The sequence below is a fragment of the Asterias amurensis genome, chromosome 19 (genome assembly GCF_032118995.1).
Source record: "Asterias amurensis chromosome 19, ASM3211899v1".
Classification (NCBI taxonomy): domain Eukaryota; kingdom Metazoa; phylum Echinodermata; class Asteroidea; order Forcipulatida; family Asteriidae; genus Asterias; species Asterias amurensis.
This window is the reverse complement of record NC_092666.1, coordinates 1,963,030-1,983,418: the sequence shown is the minus strand read 5'-3', so window position 1 is coordinate 1,983,418 and position 20,389 is coordinate 1,963,030.

The window sequence follows — 20,389 nt, the reverse complement described above, 5'->3', positions numbered from 1 at the left end:
GTACAGGCCGTATGATCTTAAGCAACTTTCAAAGATAAGCAAAGGAGAAGATGATAAAGTCATGCCATGTATAGTCTAGTCCCGTAGTTTGCATGAAGTGTGCGCGTACTCCACACTTACCTTTCCCACAATCATTATGAAGCCGCCTTTAAGATCAACAATCGACACTTGTCTACGTATCTTCTCTTTCAAGGTAAAGACGAAATATATTCAGATGACTGGAGGAAGGAAATTAGTGCCTTTAGTTTTCTACAAGAGAGAACTTACCTGGTGCATGTACCCTATCCAAATCATTAGTGAAAGATTGAATGTGATTTGAATCAAGGCACCATAATATACCAAAGATAGAAAACACTGCAAAACTATAAAGGAAGAAGCACGTGGAAAAGAGTTTGAGAACTTGTGATGTAGAAGGAAAAAGTTGTCTGCATGAAAAATAGTCAGACTACCCGTTCTTGAGGCTGAGGTATAATCCTTGTCAAGAGGAGATGATGTGATGTACAACTTGACTACGAAGACGGCGTCCTTCCTTTTGAGCGATATCCACTAATAACAACCTGGTTTACTCTGACCGAATTCCTAAGTTCACATACTTATTAATTTACCTAAGTTTGTTTATTTAAATGATTTTACCCACTTTTAACACACGAAATCCATCTCTTTACACTCATCTAACCTCTAGCATAAGTTTTTATTAATTCTAATCTATTAAATTTATCAACGATAAGTAAGATCATGTTGTTGTTTTTTTAATAGCGTTGTTATGACTGTTTTCAATTAACAAGTGTTTAAATAATTTTTGTATATGTTTTTGTCATGCGCTCGATCGTGTAGCTTGTTCTGGGACATAATGCAATTTGAAAAGTCCTTTCCACTGTCCTTATCGACTGGCAGTTCTGTTGCTCTCTGTAAAGTCAAGGTTCATTAAAAGAAACCACTTGCTACAGTGTCTTTGTGTGCTTTCACTTCTAGCTTCTCGTTTGAAGATGTTTTTGCTGTTTTTACTTCAATTGTATAAGGCACAAGTCTTGATGTGAGGAACTGCTCACTTCCAAATGTCCCGATTAGTTGTTCACCTGTTTCTCGTTGCGAAATAATTGTTCCTGAACGTAATTAAACTGGCAAAAAAAACACAAAAGAAACACAACAACAACACAACAGCATATTAACATTAGGATTTTTTTAACACAATTCTTAAAGTTTGTAATGGTATCGTTTTACTATACATTTGTTCGGAATTTGCTGCTCTTTGTCAACAAAGACTTGGTGGTTCATTTTGTATTACTTATTAGGTTTCCCAGATTGTGGTCGATGCAATCCATCTCTGCTTAAGATATGTCCAGTGATGTATATCCATTGAGGTATATCCATCGAAGTATATCCAATAAGGTATTTCAATGAAGTATATCCAGTGAGGTATATCCAGTGAGGTATATCCAGTGAGGTATATCCAGTGAGGTATATTCAGTGAGGTATAACCATCGAGGTACATCCAGAAAGGTATATCCAGTGAGGTATATCCAGTGAGGTATATCCTATGAGGTATATCAAGTGAGTATCCAGTGAGGTATATCCACAGAAGTATCCAATGTGTCAATGTATTGAGTCTAAATCAAAGTTAGTACAAGCTAAATCCATTTGCGCATCTTGCTGATTTTCCTGAAGTTTAAATCCATCGAGTGACAAAGTGGTCCAAAGACATAAAGTTAATGGTTCATCTTCATTGTTCCTTTACTCTGTAACGTTCGCTTGGCACACACGTGTTGACGATGAGTTGTGTTTTTTTATGAAATTATGTTTGACTGAATGATCTTAAGTATGGGCTTTATATTAATGACTATAGTTTATTGAAGTTAGTAATTGTTACCCATCAATCGAACCAACCAAACATTCACACTGCACGCACCCTTGTGTTTTATTTAACGTTGATCAATAGGCCTACTTTTAGAATTAGTTATTATTTTTAAAAGGGATATTTGCCTTTACTCTTTTATAAGGAACTATCTATAAATAATAAACACGGACCAACGTAACCATTTCAGCAGACAAGAGCACTTGAAGATATCTCACCATCAAATTGTCAGACTATTGATTCATTTCATTTTTTCTGTTTTTGAAACTAAGGACTCTTCGAAAAAAGGGTGAACTTAATCACTTTACTACTCAATAACAAAATGGAAAAAAAGACAATGAAAGAAGTTTCAGTTTTAGATGTGTGAGGAAAACCCTGAAGAATGGATCCATGGCAAACCCAAGCAGTCAGGCAGGGACTGGAAACCTAACCCAGGTAGAGCACCTGGTTCGAAGCAGGGTCCTAGAGGTTGAAGGCGAGGAAAGATACTACTACGCCAAGCCGACAGCTTTTCCCATCTTCTCCTCAGGCTGGTAGATTAAAGAGCAAAGAAGCTTTTGAAGTTTCCAAGAGCTATTCATAAACTATGATTTATTTATTCATTTATGAAATAATGAATATTTTTACTGAATTATTTGTCATCGTATACTGTTTACACTGCCACATTCACATTCTCATCCTTCTCATCATACGAGTTTCATTTATATCAGTTTATTTAAACAAGATTTAAGAACATTTATAAATTTAGTGCTTTATCCGTGTAAAATGGTATTGGGTGTTGTTCGATGTGTTGTGATTGGATATGAATGTTAAAGCGGGGTGGTAGTTATGCTGCCCTCATTGTTCAAAAACGTTCCTTCTTTCGTCCCTATAGTTGTTCATCATTGTTCCATACAAATGTTTTCTCCTTTGGAATTGATAAGCTGTTTCCAGGTGACAAGTGCGCCCTCGACGTTAGGTTCTGTGTCGATAACAAACATTGTGATTGTGGTGACTCAATGGCTCTGAAGAGTTGTAAACATTGCACATAATTTCCTCTACGCATCATTAACACATTAACTATTGACTACTTTAAAACAGTGACCATGAGGTTAAAGCTAACAGTATTGCAAAATTGCCTACAAATCAAACTATAACACTAAAGTTAAAACGTGTACATATTAACGTGTCTGCTCTGGTTTAGACACACGATCAACATTTATTTTGTTTTAGCATGTTTTACTCCACCAAACAGTTGAATAAGCAATTGATAAAGACAAATTAATTTTCACAGACCACTTCAGGGTGTGGTTAAAGATGCATTCACATAATATTCCTCTCTGGTCGTGGTAACACACGCACACACATTGATGATTTCTTAATTGTCTTTGGTGTTCGTAGTTAATTGACGGGCGTGGTTGATTGACACATTCACATTGATGAGTTCCTGGTTAAATGTCACGGGCATGGTTCAATGTCGCGTCCACATTGATGTTTTCTTTGTGTTTTTGATGGGCGTGGTTAAACACTCGCATTGATGATTTCTTGGTTGGTGTGACGAAAAACATAACCATGGGCGTGGTCGATCCGACACTAACGTTGGAGATATCTTTGTTGGGCGTGGTGTCAAAGCCTGACGATTTCTCACATTTGATCAGTGATCTGAGTCAATTAGTGTTAAGGACATCATTCAGAACGGTATGATAACCTCGTCTCATTTTCCATCTTTGAGCATGTGAGGGCTCAGTTTTGTCCAAGGCTGCGCTTAAGCGTTTAGCAATGCGATGCGTTTGCTGTTGTAACTTGCGTGAATGTTTGTTTTGAAGTGCTATGTTTGGTGGAAATCTTTTTATTAATACCTTTACTTTATTTAAGTAATAGTCAAACTAATTAACTCAAGTTCCATTTTATTTCAGCAACCTGCATCCATCACCCATCCATTAACTCACATGCTCTATCATGAACTCCTCATTATTAAATTAAACAACTATTAACCGACTAAATAGTTACTTGGGAACTTATTTAGTTATACATCAATCAATATAGTAGGTTTTGAAAGAAAAAAAGTGGTAGGGGTCTTCCAAAGTAGTGGTCCTGGCAGAGTTTATCACTGTCCTTCACCGTTGCCGTTTCCATGTTTCTCCCTGGCTCACAGTCAAGTATTGTTTTAAAACAATATACTTGTCTCTTGTCTGACACAAGGATGTTTACTTTATCCTCCGCTTCATGTTCTAAGGAGTATCATCCGATGTGTTTAGTATCCTTTATTCATTATTCGCACACATTTACCTAATTCATGACAATGCCAAAGATTCGGAAATGAATGTAAGAAATAGGGTAGCTAGCAGAGACAAGGAATCTGAATTGAGGAAGAAATAGATTGTGCACCATCTATTTTCTTTCTTAATTCACATCCACCAAGATGAGTTTACAAGCACAGGAGACGATCTGTGCTTTTGGAAAGCCCAATAGACACCTTGAAGAAACACTGATACCTTGGGTTGAAAAGTTGATTAAAGAGAAAACATTTCGAAGTAGAAAACAAATGCAATCTTCACGATGTACATAACTCTTCCAATAAATAATAACATACATTACATTCTCTATGACGAGAATATGCAGGAGTGGGGTAGGGAATGCATCACAAAAAGAGATCCAGCGTCCATTATTTTCTTATTCTAAAAAAGGTATCTTTCCTTCTCTATCTATAGATACAGAAGAGAAGAGACATTTGTAAGATAAGAAAAAAAGTAGAAACTGTCTCGTAATTATTGCACATCGATGGACAAGAGACATCCAGATGAGAAAGGAAATTGTCTTAAGGGGGGGGGGGTAAAATATAATCATTAATTTGCACAAGAGACCACACTTACCCATATACCATCGGGATGAGAAAGGAAATTTGTCCGGGGGGTAAAAATAATCATTAATTTGCACCAGAGATCATGCTATGCTGATATACTTATTAACTATACTTACACATGTAACACTGGTCATGGTTGACCCTGACAGAACAGGTTGTTATGTGTCTTAGACATACAAAAGAAAGGATTTCCAACATGAGATGACAGCCCAAAGAAACCGTCTCGTATCTCAGTCACCTCAATAGGTTAAAAAGGACCAGAGACATAAAATGGGATGAAAGTGTCACAAATTGGGGAAAAATATAAAATGGTCAAATAAATTGCACGATATAAGGCTACACTTACTAATTTATAATACACACTAACATGTATCTTATTAAATATCTTTACAAAAAATACCACTAAAACAACTGTTTAGAGCACACCTATATGGTATTACAAGACATAAGCAAGTTGTAAATGTTTCTGACACTGTAAATACCCATACATGTACAGAAAATTACCTTAGCCGTTGACCCTGACAAAACATATTGTCATGAAAGTGAATCTTAGACAGGAAAAAGAAAGAATTTTCAAGTTGAGACGATAGCCAAAAGAAACTGTCTCGTAACTCACCTCAATAGGTTAGTTAGGATAAGCGACATTATGGGATGAGAAAGGAAAGGTGTAAACATTTGCGGAAAATATAAAAGGCCCAATAAATTGCACGATATAGACTACACTTACTCTTTTACCATGCATACTGATATACATGTAACTTATTAACTACTTACAAGAATAAAAACCACTAAAATTATACTGGTGTATACTCAGAGCACACCTCAGATTGTAGACATAAGCAAGTTGTAAATAATTCTGACACTGTAAATACCCATACATGTACATAAAATTACCTTAACCGTTGACCCTGACAAAACATATTGTCATGAAAGTGAATCTTAGACAGGCAAAAGAAAGGATTTCAAAGTTGAGACGACAGCCCAAAGAAACTGTCTCGTTACTCACCTCACTAGGTTAAGGACAAGCGTCTAAATTGGCGAAAATACAAATGGACCAATAACTGGCACGATATAGACTACCTTACTCTTTTACCATGCAGACGGATATATCTGTACCCTATTAACTACTTACAACAATATAAACCACTAAAATTATACTGTTTTAAACTCAGAGCACAACTAAGATAATTACCAGATAGTAAAACATAACCAGTTGTGAATATTTCCGACACTGTAAACATGTACAGAAACGTACCTTACCTTTAAAGCTGGTTGACCCTGACAAAACAGGTTGTCATGGAAGTGAATTGTAGACAAACAAAAGAAAGGATTTCCAAGATAAAATGACAACCCAAAGTAACTGTCTCGTCACTATTTCACACCAATATGCCAAGGACAAGATACATTATAAAGGAAAATTGTCAAAATTTGTGGTAAATATAAAAAGCCCATAATCAGCACCAAATAGACTACATTTACTCATTTATCATACTAGTGTAACTTATCAACTACTTTACACGAAATATTAACCACTGAAATTATACCGTTGTATTCTAAGAGCACACATAGTATAATTACCAGATTGTAAAACATAACAAGTTGTGAATATTTCTGACACCGTAAACATGTACAGAAACGTACCTTACCTTTAAAGCTGGTTGACCCTAACAAAACAGGTTGTCATGAAAGAGAATCGCAGACAAAAGAAAGGATTTCCAAGATGACACAAGCAAGAAACTGTCTCGTATCTCACCTCAAAAAGGTAAAGACATGCGACAGTTTGGGATGAGAAAGGAAAGGTGTCAAAATTGGCGAAAATACAAAAAGCCCAACAACTTGCACGATATAGACTACACTTACTCTTTTACCATGCATACTGATATACCTGTACACCTTATTAACTACTTATACAAAAATATAAACCACTAAATTCATCTTTTTTATACTCAGAGCACACCTAAGATATTATTAGATTTTAAACATAACAAGTTGTAAAAATTATGTCTGACACTGTCAACAGAAACTTAACCTTACCTTTAAAGCTGGTTGACCCTGACAAAACAGGTTGCCAATCTCAGACAGACCAAGAAAGGATTTCCAAAATGAAATGACAACCCAAAGAAACTGTCTCGGCACTATTTCAGATACATTACGGGATGAGAAAGGAAAAGTGTCCGAATTGGTGGTAAATATAAAAAGCCCATAATATAATTAGCACCAAATAGACTACACTTACTCATTTATCATGCTAATTGTACCTTATTAAGTACTTTACACAAAATATTAAAGTTATACCGTTAAATACTCAGAACACACCAATGATATTACCAGATTGTAAGACATAACAAGATGCAAATTATTATTGTTGACACTGGTTATACCATACATGTACAGAAATGTATTTTGAGTTGCATGGATATCCCTGAAAAATGTCATGCGGGATTGCATCTCAGACAAAGAGATCCAGAGTCTATAGGTTGAGAAGAGACATTTTTATAAGTCAAGACAAAAGAAAGGCTCTCCAAGATGAAATGACAGCTCAGAGAAACTGTCTCGTCACTATTTCACACCAATAGGCTAATGGCAAGAGACATAATGGGATTACAAAGGAAAAGTTTCCAAATTGGGGAAAAATATAAAAAGCCCAATAATTTGTACCATGGACTTCACTTACTAATTAATTATCATGCTAGTACTAAATTTTACCTTATTAACTATACTTACAACAAGTATTAACCACTAAAATCATACTGTTTTATATTCAGACAACAAATAATATATTACCAGATTATAATACATATCAAGTTGTAAATATTTTTGACACTGGTAAACCTACCCAGACATTACAGAAATTTATACCTTTAGTTTGTTATCCCTGAAACAAGCAAATCGTCATGCGGGATTGCACCTTAGACAAAGTCCATAGATTGAGAAGAGACACTTTTTAGAAACGGTTTCCAAGATGAAATGACAGCTCAAAGAAACTGTCTCGTCACCATTTTACACCAAGAGGCCAAGGACAAGAGAAATTATGGGATGTGAAAGGAAATGTGTCCAAATTTGGGTAAATAGCTTTATGGGTAACTATAAAAAGCCCAATAATTTTCACATATAGACTACACTTACCCATTTATCATGATAATACTTGTACCTTATTAACTACTTACAAAAATATTATTTAACCACTAAAATTATACTGTTTTGTACTCAGACCGCACCTATGACATTACCATAAAGAAAGACATAACAATTTGTTAATAACTGACACTGGTAAACATACCCATACATGTACAGAAACTGACCGTGGGTTGGTTAATACTGAAAAAACAGATTGTCATGAAAGTGTATCATAGAAAAAGAGATCACAGAGTCATAGAAAGAGAAGTAATATTTTAAGAAGTAAGTAAGTATTGATTACACTATATACAAAACAATAATTAAACAATTAAATAACGACCCATAATTCAATTATGTCACATACCGATAATTCATGTTCAAACACTTACCTGGATTTGGTTTTACCCACCCCTGACAATTAATTACGTAATGGAATGGGGGTGGGTGTGTCATAGAAAAGGAGATTGATATAGTTGTAATATGTAGAGAGATTCTCTGAGATGAGGAAATAAGAAGAAGTGTTTGGATGGGAACTGTGGGTAGGATTTCCCACAGGTGAGAAGGACAGCCCTAACAAGGTGCCTTGAAGTGTCAAAGAGTAACAACAAACTTATTTTGTATTACTATCTTTATTTTTTTTACATCACCCTTATTAAATTCACATACCATTATTTTGTCACTTGCAAAAACTAATTTACAATAAAGTCTAAAACATAAATCCACATAATGCAACAAACTTAGCAGAAGATATGGGAGAAAAGCAAAAAAACAAACAAACCCCAAAACAGATTCGTGTATTTACTTACCTTTTAAACACATGTAGAATATTATCTGCTGAATGGGAAATATAAAATACATAGATAGGGCTCTCTGAAATGGATGCTGCAATTTTCTTCAAACAAGATACTTGATGGTGGCAATTGCAATCATTCAAAGTAAGACTCAACACAAGATGAATGCAATTAAGAGCAGAGAGAGAGATAGAACATTCCTGCTGGGTCTTCATGACTTCAAGACAGCAGTGGCAAACCACCAAAGTGTCTTCAAACAAGAGAATAGATGGTGGCAAGTGCAATCATTCAAAGTAAGACTCAACACAAGATGAATGCAATTAAGAGCAGAGAGAGAGATAGAACATTCCTGCTGGGTCTTCATGACTTCAAGACAGCAGTGGCAAACCACCAAAGTGTCTTCAAACAAGAGAATAGATGGTGGCAAGTGCAATCATTCAAAGTAAGACTCAACACAAGATGAATGCAATTAAGAGAAGAGAGAGAGAAATAGAACATTCCTGCTGGGTCTTCATATGACTTCAAGACATCAGTGGCAGACCACCAAAGTATCTTCAAACAAGAGAATAGATGGTGGCAACTGAAGAAAGCCGAGTTCTCAAATTAAAGTTGAAGATCAAAGCCTTTCAATGGCAGACCACCTCATACGAAGTTTACAAATTTACTTCATCTTATGACAAGTTCAATTTAATTCAACTGTTAAATTCTCAACATTATTTACGAAAACACCTTATTACCTCATCACGTCCGGATTGCATTCGGGTGAATATCTGATTCACACAGAATGATTTCCTTTTGTGAAGAGTGTGTAAACGAGACATTATCAAAGAACTGTGCATTAATGATCTCAGAACCAAGAAACAGATTATGTGGTTTATATGAATCTACGAAACCCAGCATGAACTTGAGTATACGGATATAAACAAGAGGGAAAAGAGGCTTCAAAGCTAGACTTTGAATGTAAGAATTTAAAATTTAGTGTGAGAAGAGAAAGAATATTACTTAATCGACTAAAGACTGTAAGCCTAACAAATTTTTCTTTTAGTTTACTTCATAACTCTAAATTGTTGTTCTGTTGCTTTATTTCATAATAATTTATATCCAATCCTTTTGCAAACGATCATTCCCTCTCCAGGAGGACACGTCCATCCACTTTTTATCTCAATCATTCACTCTATCCCAACAATGCAAGCCTGTTATATGCTTTAATTTAATTTACTTCATAACTCTACTCCTTAACTAATTTCATGTTTGTTGTTTTATTTCCTAATAATTTGTTTATCCACTCTTTTCGCAAACATTAATTCATCTCCAGGAGGCTAAACGTTTTATGCCAATCATTCACTCTATACTACTTGGAACTTGAGTTATAACAAAAAGTAACTGAGCTATAAAGCATCCATTAACTTATTACTACTTTCTCTATTTTTTAAAAAGGACTAACCTTTCCACTTTTAAACTCCCTATAGGGTTTAATTATTTAAATCTAGTGTGTAATGATGTTCGTGTGGTAGATTGTTTTGGTCAGTGATGTTGGTGTTGGGTTTTGCCTATGCATCGCATTGCATATAATCAAACTGAAATGTTCCAAAGTCAGCTTTCCTACATAGTCATTCAAAGTTATGCAATTCAAAGACCCTAATCCTGTTTGGTGCGTTGACGAGATCAATGTAGTTTTCTTCTTTTTCTCATCTCCTTTGAAAATTGTATTACTATTTCTTTTGTTGATGCAATGAATGATATCAGTTCCGAGAGAAGTGTTGCAGCTGGTCACGACCTTTCCGCCTCATTGTTCAGTTAGTGAGTGAACAGAGGTGTGTGCACTGCGAGTTCAACAATAGTTGAGTAGGAATATCACATTCCAATTCAGCCTATGACGACAACTTCAGTTTGTTTTTGTACGATGAACCATGTTTTATGTCCTCTTTTAACATGACAAAAATTAGTTTTAAGCATAAGGATACATACAATAATTTTGCAAAATATACATCAATTTGGGTCTGATGGAATAATTAACAAGATAAACACAATTTTCAAAACACGTTTTTTTTTTGTGAGGTTTAAAATAAAATACCCATTATAAAACTTGTCACAACTTTTCATTTATCTGTTAAACATCTTCCGAAATCTGTCTCAATACATTATTTATGGCATACTTTCCTATTTGACAAAAGATAAGTTTAAATTGGCAGTTCATGCAGTATAACTCCAAAACCCTGCAAAATGAGTACCAATCATTTTCATCATCATATAATGTTTTAGTTTGGTGCTTATATTAAAAAAAATATATAATATTGCCATTAAAACGCATACTTTTTTTAAAGACAAGAGAATGGTTCATAATTTGTTTCAGTGCTTCAAATTTGTTCTCTTTACCCGCATAAACTTGAGCAGAAACGAAAAACTATATTTCAGTTTAAAGCAGTTAATCTATGTACACATTTTGTCCTCTAAGATTTGCAGTAAAAAAAAAACTGGAACAATTATCTAATTTTGTTTAAGTTAGAGTTGTCTGCCCTACTGTCCTGCCGAGTACTTGTGGTTCTAAAAAGAACCGGTTTTTTTTGTGTGTTGACTCATTGACTCACCCCCTCCTGGTCAGTCTTGACCTTGTGGCTTCTCTTGAACTTGAAATGACGACAATATTCCTCATTCTGCTAGAACATCTAGAAGAAAACTGCTTTCTCCTTTTGCACACAATTGGAGTTAAGTTTCTACAACTCGAGCAACAGTCAACGTCTTTGCTCGCAGTTGTTAGGTCTCACCGTCTCGACAACAGCACGGTGCTCTTGCGCGGTTTTGCAGGGCGGCGGTTGGCGGGCATCACATGGGCAAAAGGTGAGATGGCGCAGCATTTTCACCTCCGAAATTCAGCCTTTTTAGTCGTCCAGTTCCAGCTTCAGACAGTTTACATTTGGTCTACGTAATTTAAGGCGCCCACTTCAATCCATAGATGGACAAAATTCGTCAAAATTGGCAAAAAATACTGTATATTAGGAAAGTGAAAAACGAAGGAGACGAGGTTATTACATGTGTTCTAACGTGTGCTGAAAAAAAAGAAAATTGCCTTGGTGGACCGTTTACTCATGCTTATATTTCTACGCGAGGCGATTAATTATTGAAAAATGTAAACAAAAATACATTAATTATTAATACACGTGAAGATTTTTTCAACAAAGGTAACCAAAACAAGATAACTTAATGAAAACTTAATTAAGTTTGGCCTTCATTTCCCAATACACGGCAAAGGCGCACTACGTTCACCGGTTCGCGGAAGGAATTTAGTGTTATGCGGTCCGGTGGAAAATAATAATGTTGTCCGTGAAACTTTGAGCATTGGAAGCATGCACAATTAGAGAAAACCAATACAAGGCAACGTAGCAAACCCATTACAATCCCATAGTATCAGAGCAATTCCACTTTATATCAGACAGCAATAATTAGAGCAAACTCATAACCGTTATTATACGCCTCCTAATTATTTGGTATGATAATACTATTTATAATTAATTGACACTTGGCTGAAGCATGTAGACCCTTCATGTAATTGATTTAATTATGTGAATTTCAAAGTAATTATACACTATAATATGTATCTTTTCAAGTGTATCTTGCCATGGTAAATTATTGTTCTCACATATAATTTTAGGTCAACGGGAAAAGCCCAACCTGCGTGTGGTGCACTGACTGTAACAATCAAACACGCCCCCATCGGCGTCATCGAGATAATCTAATTCGCGTGGTCCCTCTTTTATTAGGCTGGGCCCCTGTCTTTATCCGCAAGGATAAAGGTAGATGTTAGTTTCCAAACGCCAGGAGTCGATCGCTACTCGAAAGGATCCGATGTAATCGGTAGTCGTCAAACGGGGCAGCAATACATAGACTCGCTACCATTCCTTGAGCTTTTTCTCCCTAAGATTTGTTTGTGTATTTTTGTATGGTAGCTACACCGATGTTTTGGAGTTTCGCTCTTAAGTTCAGACATTTGTTTTATTTATTTTTATTCACAACCATTAATATACAAAGGGGTCATGTATTGCTGATTTTTAAAGTATATTCCCAGATTTTTTAAATAAACAACAAAGCAATGTGTAGCCACAGAATACAAACTCTTCATCAACTAAAAGATGATTTGTTAAAAACTGTTTATCAATACGTTATCTTTCAGATTAAGCCAATCAAAGACTGCCATTTCCTATACAAAGGATTCCTGTAGCATTACTGATTTTATCGTATTTTTATAAAACTCCATTACATTTATTTCAGATTTAAAAAAATTAAAGACCACGAGTCTGCTGTGCGAACAGTTTACGATTTCATCAACGCAACGGGTCGATTTGTAAAACGGTTTATCAACATGTTTTCATTTAAACGAAGTCAATCCAAGACTGCCATTACCTATACAAAGCATTCATGTAGCATTACTGATTTTATCATAAATTTATAAAGCTCCCTTATATTTATTTCAAATTTTTGAAAATTACACACCACGAGTCCCTTTGCAGCAAACTTTGTATGTGTACTACACTGCTGTGCGCACAGTTTAAGATTTCATCAACGCCACGGGTCGATTTGTAAAACGGTTTATCAATACGGTATCATTCAAATTAGACCAAGCAAAGACAGTCATTACCTAAACAAAGCATTAATGTAGCATTACTGATTTTATCATATTTTTTATAAAACTCCGTTATATTTATTTCAGATTTTTGAAAATTAAAGACCACGAGTCCCTTTGCAGCATACTGTGCGTGTGTACAACACTGCTGTGTGTACAGTTTACAATTTCATCAACGCCACGGGTCGATTTGTAAAACAGTTTATCATTACGTTATCATTCGAACGGAGCCAATCAAAGACTGCCATTTCCTATACAAAGCATTCATGTAGCATTACTGATTTTATCATATTTTTATAATGCTCCATTATATTTATTTCAGATTTTTGAAAATTACACACCACGAGTCCCTTTGCAGCATACTGTGCGTGTGTACAACACTGCTGTGCGTACAGTTTAAGATTTCATCAACGCCACGGGTCGATTTGTAAAAACAGTTTATCAACACGTTATTGTTTAAACGAAACCAATCAAAGACTGCCAGTACCTAAACAAAGGACTCATGTAGCATTACTGATTTTATCATAATTTTATGAAGCTCCATTATATTTATTTCAGATTTTTGAAAATTAAAGACCAAGCGAGTCCTGTCGCAGCATAGGCTACTGTTCGTGTGTATTCAACACCGCTGTGCGCACAGTTTAAGATTTCATGAACGCCACGGGTCGATTTGTAAAACGGTTTATCAACATGTTATCATTTAAACGAAGTCAATCCAAGACTGCCATTACCTATACAAAGCATTCATGTAGCATTACTGATTTTATTATAAATTTATAAAGCTCCGTTATATTTATTTCAGATTTTTGAAAATTACACACCACGAGTTCATTTTGCAGCATACTGTGCCTGTGTACTGCACTGCTGTGCGTACATTTTACAATTTCATCAACGCCACGGGTCGATTTGTAAAACAGTTTATCAACACGTTATCATTCAAATTAGACCAATCAAAGACTGTCATTACCTAAACAAAGCATTCATGTAGCATTACTGATTTTATCATAATTTTATAAAGCTCCGTTATATTTATTTCAGATTTTTGAAAATTACACACCACGAGTTCATTTGCAGCATACTGTGCACATGTACTACACTGCTGTGCGTACATTTTACAATTTCATCAACGCCACGGGTCGATTTGTAAAACAATTGATCAACACGTTATCATTCAAATTAGACCAATCAAAGACGGTCATTACCTAAACAAAGCATTCATGTAGCATTACTGATTTTATCATAATTTTATAAAGCTCCATTATATTTATTTCAGTTCTTTTTTAAATTAAAGACCACGAGTCCCTTTGCAGCACACTGTGCGTGTGTACAACACCGCTATCGCACAGTTTAAGATTTCATCACGGGTCGATTTGTAAAACGGTTTATCAATACGATAACAAAGGATTTATTTAGTATTACTGATTTTATCCCATTTGTATAATGCTCCATTCTGTTTATTTCTGATTTTTGAATATTGTATCATAAGAAAGTGGCATCTAGAGAAGGAAGGAACAAACAAAAATCGGTGAGAAATAAAAATGTGTGGCTCTTCCATACAATATCCTCTTTTTATATCAAGTTCTTCATTTAGTTAAAATTTAAATGGCCTGTCTTAGCTCCGTAAACTTAGTAAATGACCAAAATTAGGTTCAGAAAGTTTTGTTGGTGATAGTATTAAAACAATTGAATTAAAATTAAGGGGGGAATGAAGTAATGTTTTCACATACGACACAGAAACACTTTGGTTTGATAAAGCATAGAGGAAGGCTGTCCTTCATCTATGATGTAAGTGAGTAAGCCAGCACAGACCGGCTATCAAGGAATGCAAGGCACTCAATTGGACGAAACAGTTAAATAATTTCCCAATTCTTTTGTGCATGGTGATTTGCCCATTTGTACAGTTTGTGCACAGTTCTCCAGTTTCGACCAATAGAGGGCGTTGTTTTCCAATAATTATTTTCTTTAATTAAAACAACTCGTACTTTGCAAGTTTTACCATTGACGACTTTCACATGTTATTCGGGACTACCATAAGTACATGTGGGGGAAAAATCAGGTAGTTGCTGATTTCTCTGAAAAAAACAATATATCTAGAGCGATAGTATGAATGTCACTAGTGAAGACACTCAATTTTGTCAAATAAGCAGACGATTTATTTTTGTTTGTCGTGATGGCCTAAAATTGACTGAAAAAAATTGTAGGCAACTGTACCGTACTTTCTTTTAAATCTGATTGTCTTTATTATATTTTCATTACCAGGGTGTGATTAATCCTCTTTTTTTCTCTTTTATTCCAATTAATAGATTTTATAACTAAGATAAAATTCATGAGAAAATTAACTTAGATAAAAACCACATGAAACACCCCAGATTGTGGGCTTTCAAAACCAAAGAAAATTAGTGTAAGAATGCCTCGCATTCGGATGCTTTCGCGCTCGCAAGCTTCACGCTTTGCACATTATTTTTATTTCTTTTTTTATTAGTTTATTTTCGATGTCAACAACCTATCACACCCCTGCCCATACGGTGTTAATTTTTTTTTCTCTTTTTTCTTTTTTAAATTTATTTATTAATTCTTTTTGTACTTTATGCCTCCGAAGAAGGTCCTGTTTGGATCGAAAGCTAAGGCCATTTATACCTTACTCATTATATATTTTATTTGTTTATTTTATTTATTTATTTATTTATTTATTAATAGATTTTCTTGGTCAATTTCGGCAAATTAGCAGCCAATTTAACCATCAACAACCTGTTCTAATTCGCGCGAAATCGAAAGCTACTGAAAAGGGTAATTTCGTTTTTATGATTAGTCAAAAACTGTAATGCTGCGGGGACAGCGTCATTCAATTTAACAATTCAACAAAGCAGCATTGAAATTCGCAGACGCTTCTTCAAGCTTGTGTGTCTCGAAAAAGAATGACGATACGCTAAATTGATGTGCTAAAGGAATTTTAATAACTCGACTCAATACGAAATTGAAGGGCCGAATTCTAAATTTGAAACGCAGTCACAATTGGAGAGGCAAAACAGCTTTAATTCCAGCGCATGAAAGTTGATTCCACTGCTCATTTGCCAAATTTGACCGAGGAAACCTACATTTATTCATTGGGGGGGGGGGGGGGGGCATGTATTGGAAACTGACCAAGACCTGATTTTGTATTGTGTGACAGAAATCTTGGCAGATGTTCAACTGCTAAGGTGTGAAGAGTGTTTGCCTTTACATTATAAAGGAAACAACTTTTAAACCAAGCGTGTCTTCAGTTTAGATATAAGTGAAGTTGTTTGTTTCATTACTTGAAATTGAATACATGAAAACCATTGCTCCCGGTCCATCACCAGCAATCTTTTTCTGCATTCGTGTAAGTTGTAGGACGACATAATCGAAGGACCATCAAAGGGCGGGTCCTTTTGATAAAAAGTTTTACAAATCGACCCGTGGCGTCGTAAACTGTAAACTGTACACACAGCAGTGTTATACACACGCACAGTATGCTGCAAAGGGACTCGTGGTCTGTAATTTTAAAAAATCTGAAATAAATATAACGGATCTTTATAAAAATATGATAAAATCAGTAATGCTACATGAATGCTTTGTTTAGGTAATGACAGTCTTGGATTGGCTTCGTTTGATCGATAACGTATTGATAAACCGTTTTACAAATCGACCCGTGGCGTTGATGAAATTGTAAACTGTACGCACAGCAGCGGTGTAAACAGGCAACTAGGCTGCAAAGGGACTCGTGGTGTGTACTTTTCAAAAATCTGAAATAAATAGAACGAAACTTTATAAAATTATGATAAAATCAGTAATGCTACATGAATGCTTTGTTTAGGTAATGACAGTCTATGAATGGTCTAATTTGAATGATAACGTATTGATAAACCGTTTTACAAATCGACCCGTGGCGTTGATGAAATCGTTGACTGTACGCACAGCAGTGATGTACACCATAAAGTATGCTGCAAAGGGACGCGTGGTTTGTAATTTTCAAAAATCTGAAATAAATATAACGGAGATTTATAAAATTATGATAAAATCAGTAATGCTACCTGAATGCTTTGTTTAGGTAATGACAGTCTTTGATTGGTCTAATTTGAATGATAACGTACTGATAAACCGTTTTACAAATCGACCCGTGGCGTTGATGAAATCGTTGATTGTACGCACAGCAGTGATGTACACCATAAAGTATGCTGCAAAGGGACGCGTGGTGTGTAATTTTCAAAAATCTTAAATAAATATAATGGAACTTAATAAAAATATGATAAAATCAGGAATGCTACATGAATCCTTTGTTTAGGGAATGGCAGTCTTTGATTGGTTTAATTTGAATGATACCATATAGATACACAGTTTTACAAATCGACCCGTGGCGTTGATGAAATTGTAAACTGTACGCACAGCAGTGTAGTACACACGCACAGTATGCTGCAAATGGACTCGTGGAATGTAATTTTCATAAATCTGAAACAAATATAATGGATAATTTTAAAACTATGATAAAATCAGTAATGCTACATGAATGCTTTGTTTAGGTAATGACAGTCTTTGATTGGTCTAATTTGAATTATACCGTATTGATAAACCGATTTACATATCGACCCGTGGCGTTGATGAAATCTTAAACTGTACGCACAGCGGTGTAATACACGCGCACAGTATGCTGCAAAGGGACTCGTGGTGTGTAATTTTCAGAAATCTGAAATAAATATAACGGAGCTTTATAAAATAATAATAAAATCAGTAAGGCTACATGAATGCTTTGTTTAGGTAATGACAGTCTTTGATTGGTCTAATTTGAATGATAACGTATTGATAAACCGTTTTACAAATCGACCCGTGGCGTTGATGAAATTGTAAACTGTACGCACAGCAGCGATGTACACAGATAAATTAGGCTGCAAAGGGACTCGCGGTGTGTACTTTTCAAAAATCTGAAATAAATATAACGGAGCTTTATAAAATTATGATAAAATCAGTAGTGCTACATGAATGCTTTGTTTAGGTAATTACAGTCTTTGATTCCTCTAATTTGAATGATAACGTGTTGATAAACTGTTTTACAAATCGACCCGTGGCGTTGATGAAATCTTAAACTGTGCGAACAGAAGTGTAATACACGCGCACAGTATTCTACAAAGGGACTCGCGGTGTGTACTTTTAAAAAATCTGAAATAAATATAACGGAGCTTTATAAAATTATGATAAAATCAGTAATGCTACATGAATCCTTTGTTTAGGGAATGGCAGTCTTTGATTGGTTTAATTTGATTGATACCATATAGATAAACCGTTTTACAAATCGACCCGTGGCGTTGATGAAATTGTAAACTGTACGCACAGCAGTGTAGTACACACGCACAGTATGCTGCAAAGGGACTCGTGGAATGTAATTTTCATAAATCTGAAACAAATATAATGGAGAATTTTAAAATTATGATAAAATCAGTAATGCTACATGAATGCTTTTTTTTAGGTAATGACAGTCTTTGATTGGTCTAATTTGACTTATACCGTATTGATAAACCGATTTACTTATCGACCCGTGGCGTTGATGACATCTTAAACTGTGCGCACAGCAGTGTAATACACGCGCACAGTATGCTGCAAAGGGACTCGTGGTGTGTAATTTTCAAAAATCTGAAATAAATATAACGGAGCTTTATAAAATAATAATAAAATCAGTAATGCTACATGAATGCTTTGTTTAGGTAATGACTGTCTTTGATTGGTCTAATTTGAATGATAACGTATTGATAAACCGTTTTACAAATCGACCTGTGGCGTTGATGAAATCTTAAACTGTGCGCACAGCGGTGAACGTTGTTTACACACGCACAGTAGCCTATGCTGCAAAGGGACTCGCGTGGTCTTTAATTTTTAAAAATCTCAAATAAATACAATGAAGCTTTATCAAACTATGATAAAATGAATTCTTAAACTGTACGCACGGCAAAGTGACTTGCCACAGTATATGAAGCAATTTAGGGGGACTCTCGGTCTTAAATATTAAAATCAGCAGAACTAGATGAATCTCTTGTGTACTGAAAGGGAATGGACCAGTCTTTTGATTGGCCTTAACTTAATTGATAACGTACGTTTGTGTTGAGAAGTTTTGCAACGTGGAGAGTGATACGTATGTACCCCTGCAGTGGGTCCCGTCCACTGGCAACACGAGAAATGCTGCACGGACTTGGTCAAGTCTAAAAGCGTTCTTAACAGTGTGGTTATTTCGGATCCTTTTCACGTGTAACGATCGACTCCTGGCGTTTGGAAACTAACATCTACCAAGGATAAACGAGCCTCGAAGAATGACGTCAGATGTTCAGGCTACTCTTTTATGTGCCTTCCGCCTTGGGGGGGGGGGGGGGGGGGGGGGGTTGCGAGTGGTTGATTAGCACATAACTGCGGACAGTTTTGGTGGCCGGAGATTTAGAAAATCTTGTTAGCGTAAACCGATGACAGCGAGAGAAAGGAGAAATGTAGTAGACATTCATTCAGTGAAAATAGTACCGGGGGGGGGGGGGGGACTGCGAAATCATTGATAACTATTTTCCTATAAATTTGTAATGTGTTTTTTCTTTCTTTTCTGAAGGGGCGGGGAGGGGGGACACGGAGAATCATCAACAAACTGTTTTTATGTGCGTGCTGAACGTAAATCTAAGTTAAAAGTATTCTATATTTACGTTTTTAATCCTCCCAGTGGTAGTGTGGGACCAGAGAAAGGAAGAGGTCGACTACGAATTCTGGACTCAGACACTCAGCAGACGAGTTAACTGACCCTTTGAAAAACAAAAATTCATTGACATTGTTGGAGGAAACATAATTTTATACTTTGTGCACGTTGTAATTGACCACCGAATGACCGATGAAGAATGCCGCTTGCTTTCAATCGCCGCCCGCAATAGCTCTCTACACTGCCTGATGCACGTAGTAACACACATCCGCTTAGTCAATGGGGCAAAAATATTCACATGGCGATCACATGCACAGCACAGGGCCGGCAAGTGAGAATGGACCCGTCCATTTACACAAGTAGGGGAGAAATAACGAGAAGTCTTGAATGACCTAAAATTATTTCCAAGCAATTCACAGGTTTGTCTAAATCTGACTTTACAAATCAAAACAATAACATTTTCTTGTAGAGATATCCCTAACACATCCAGAAG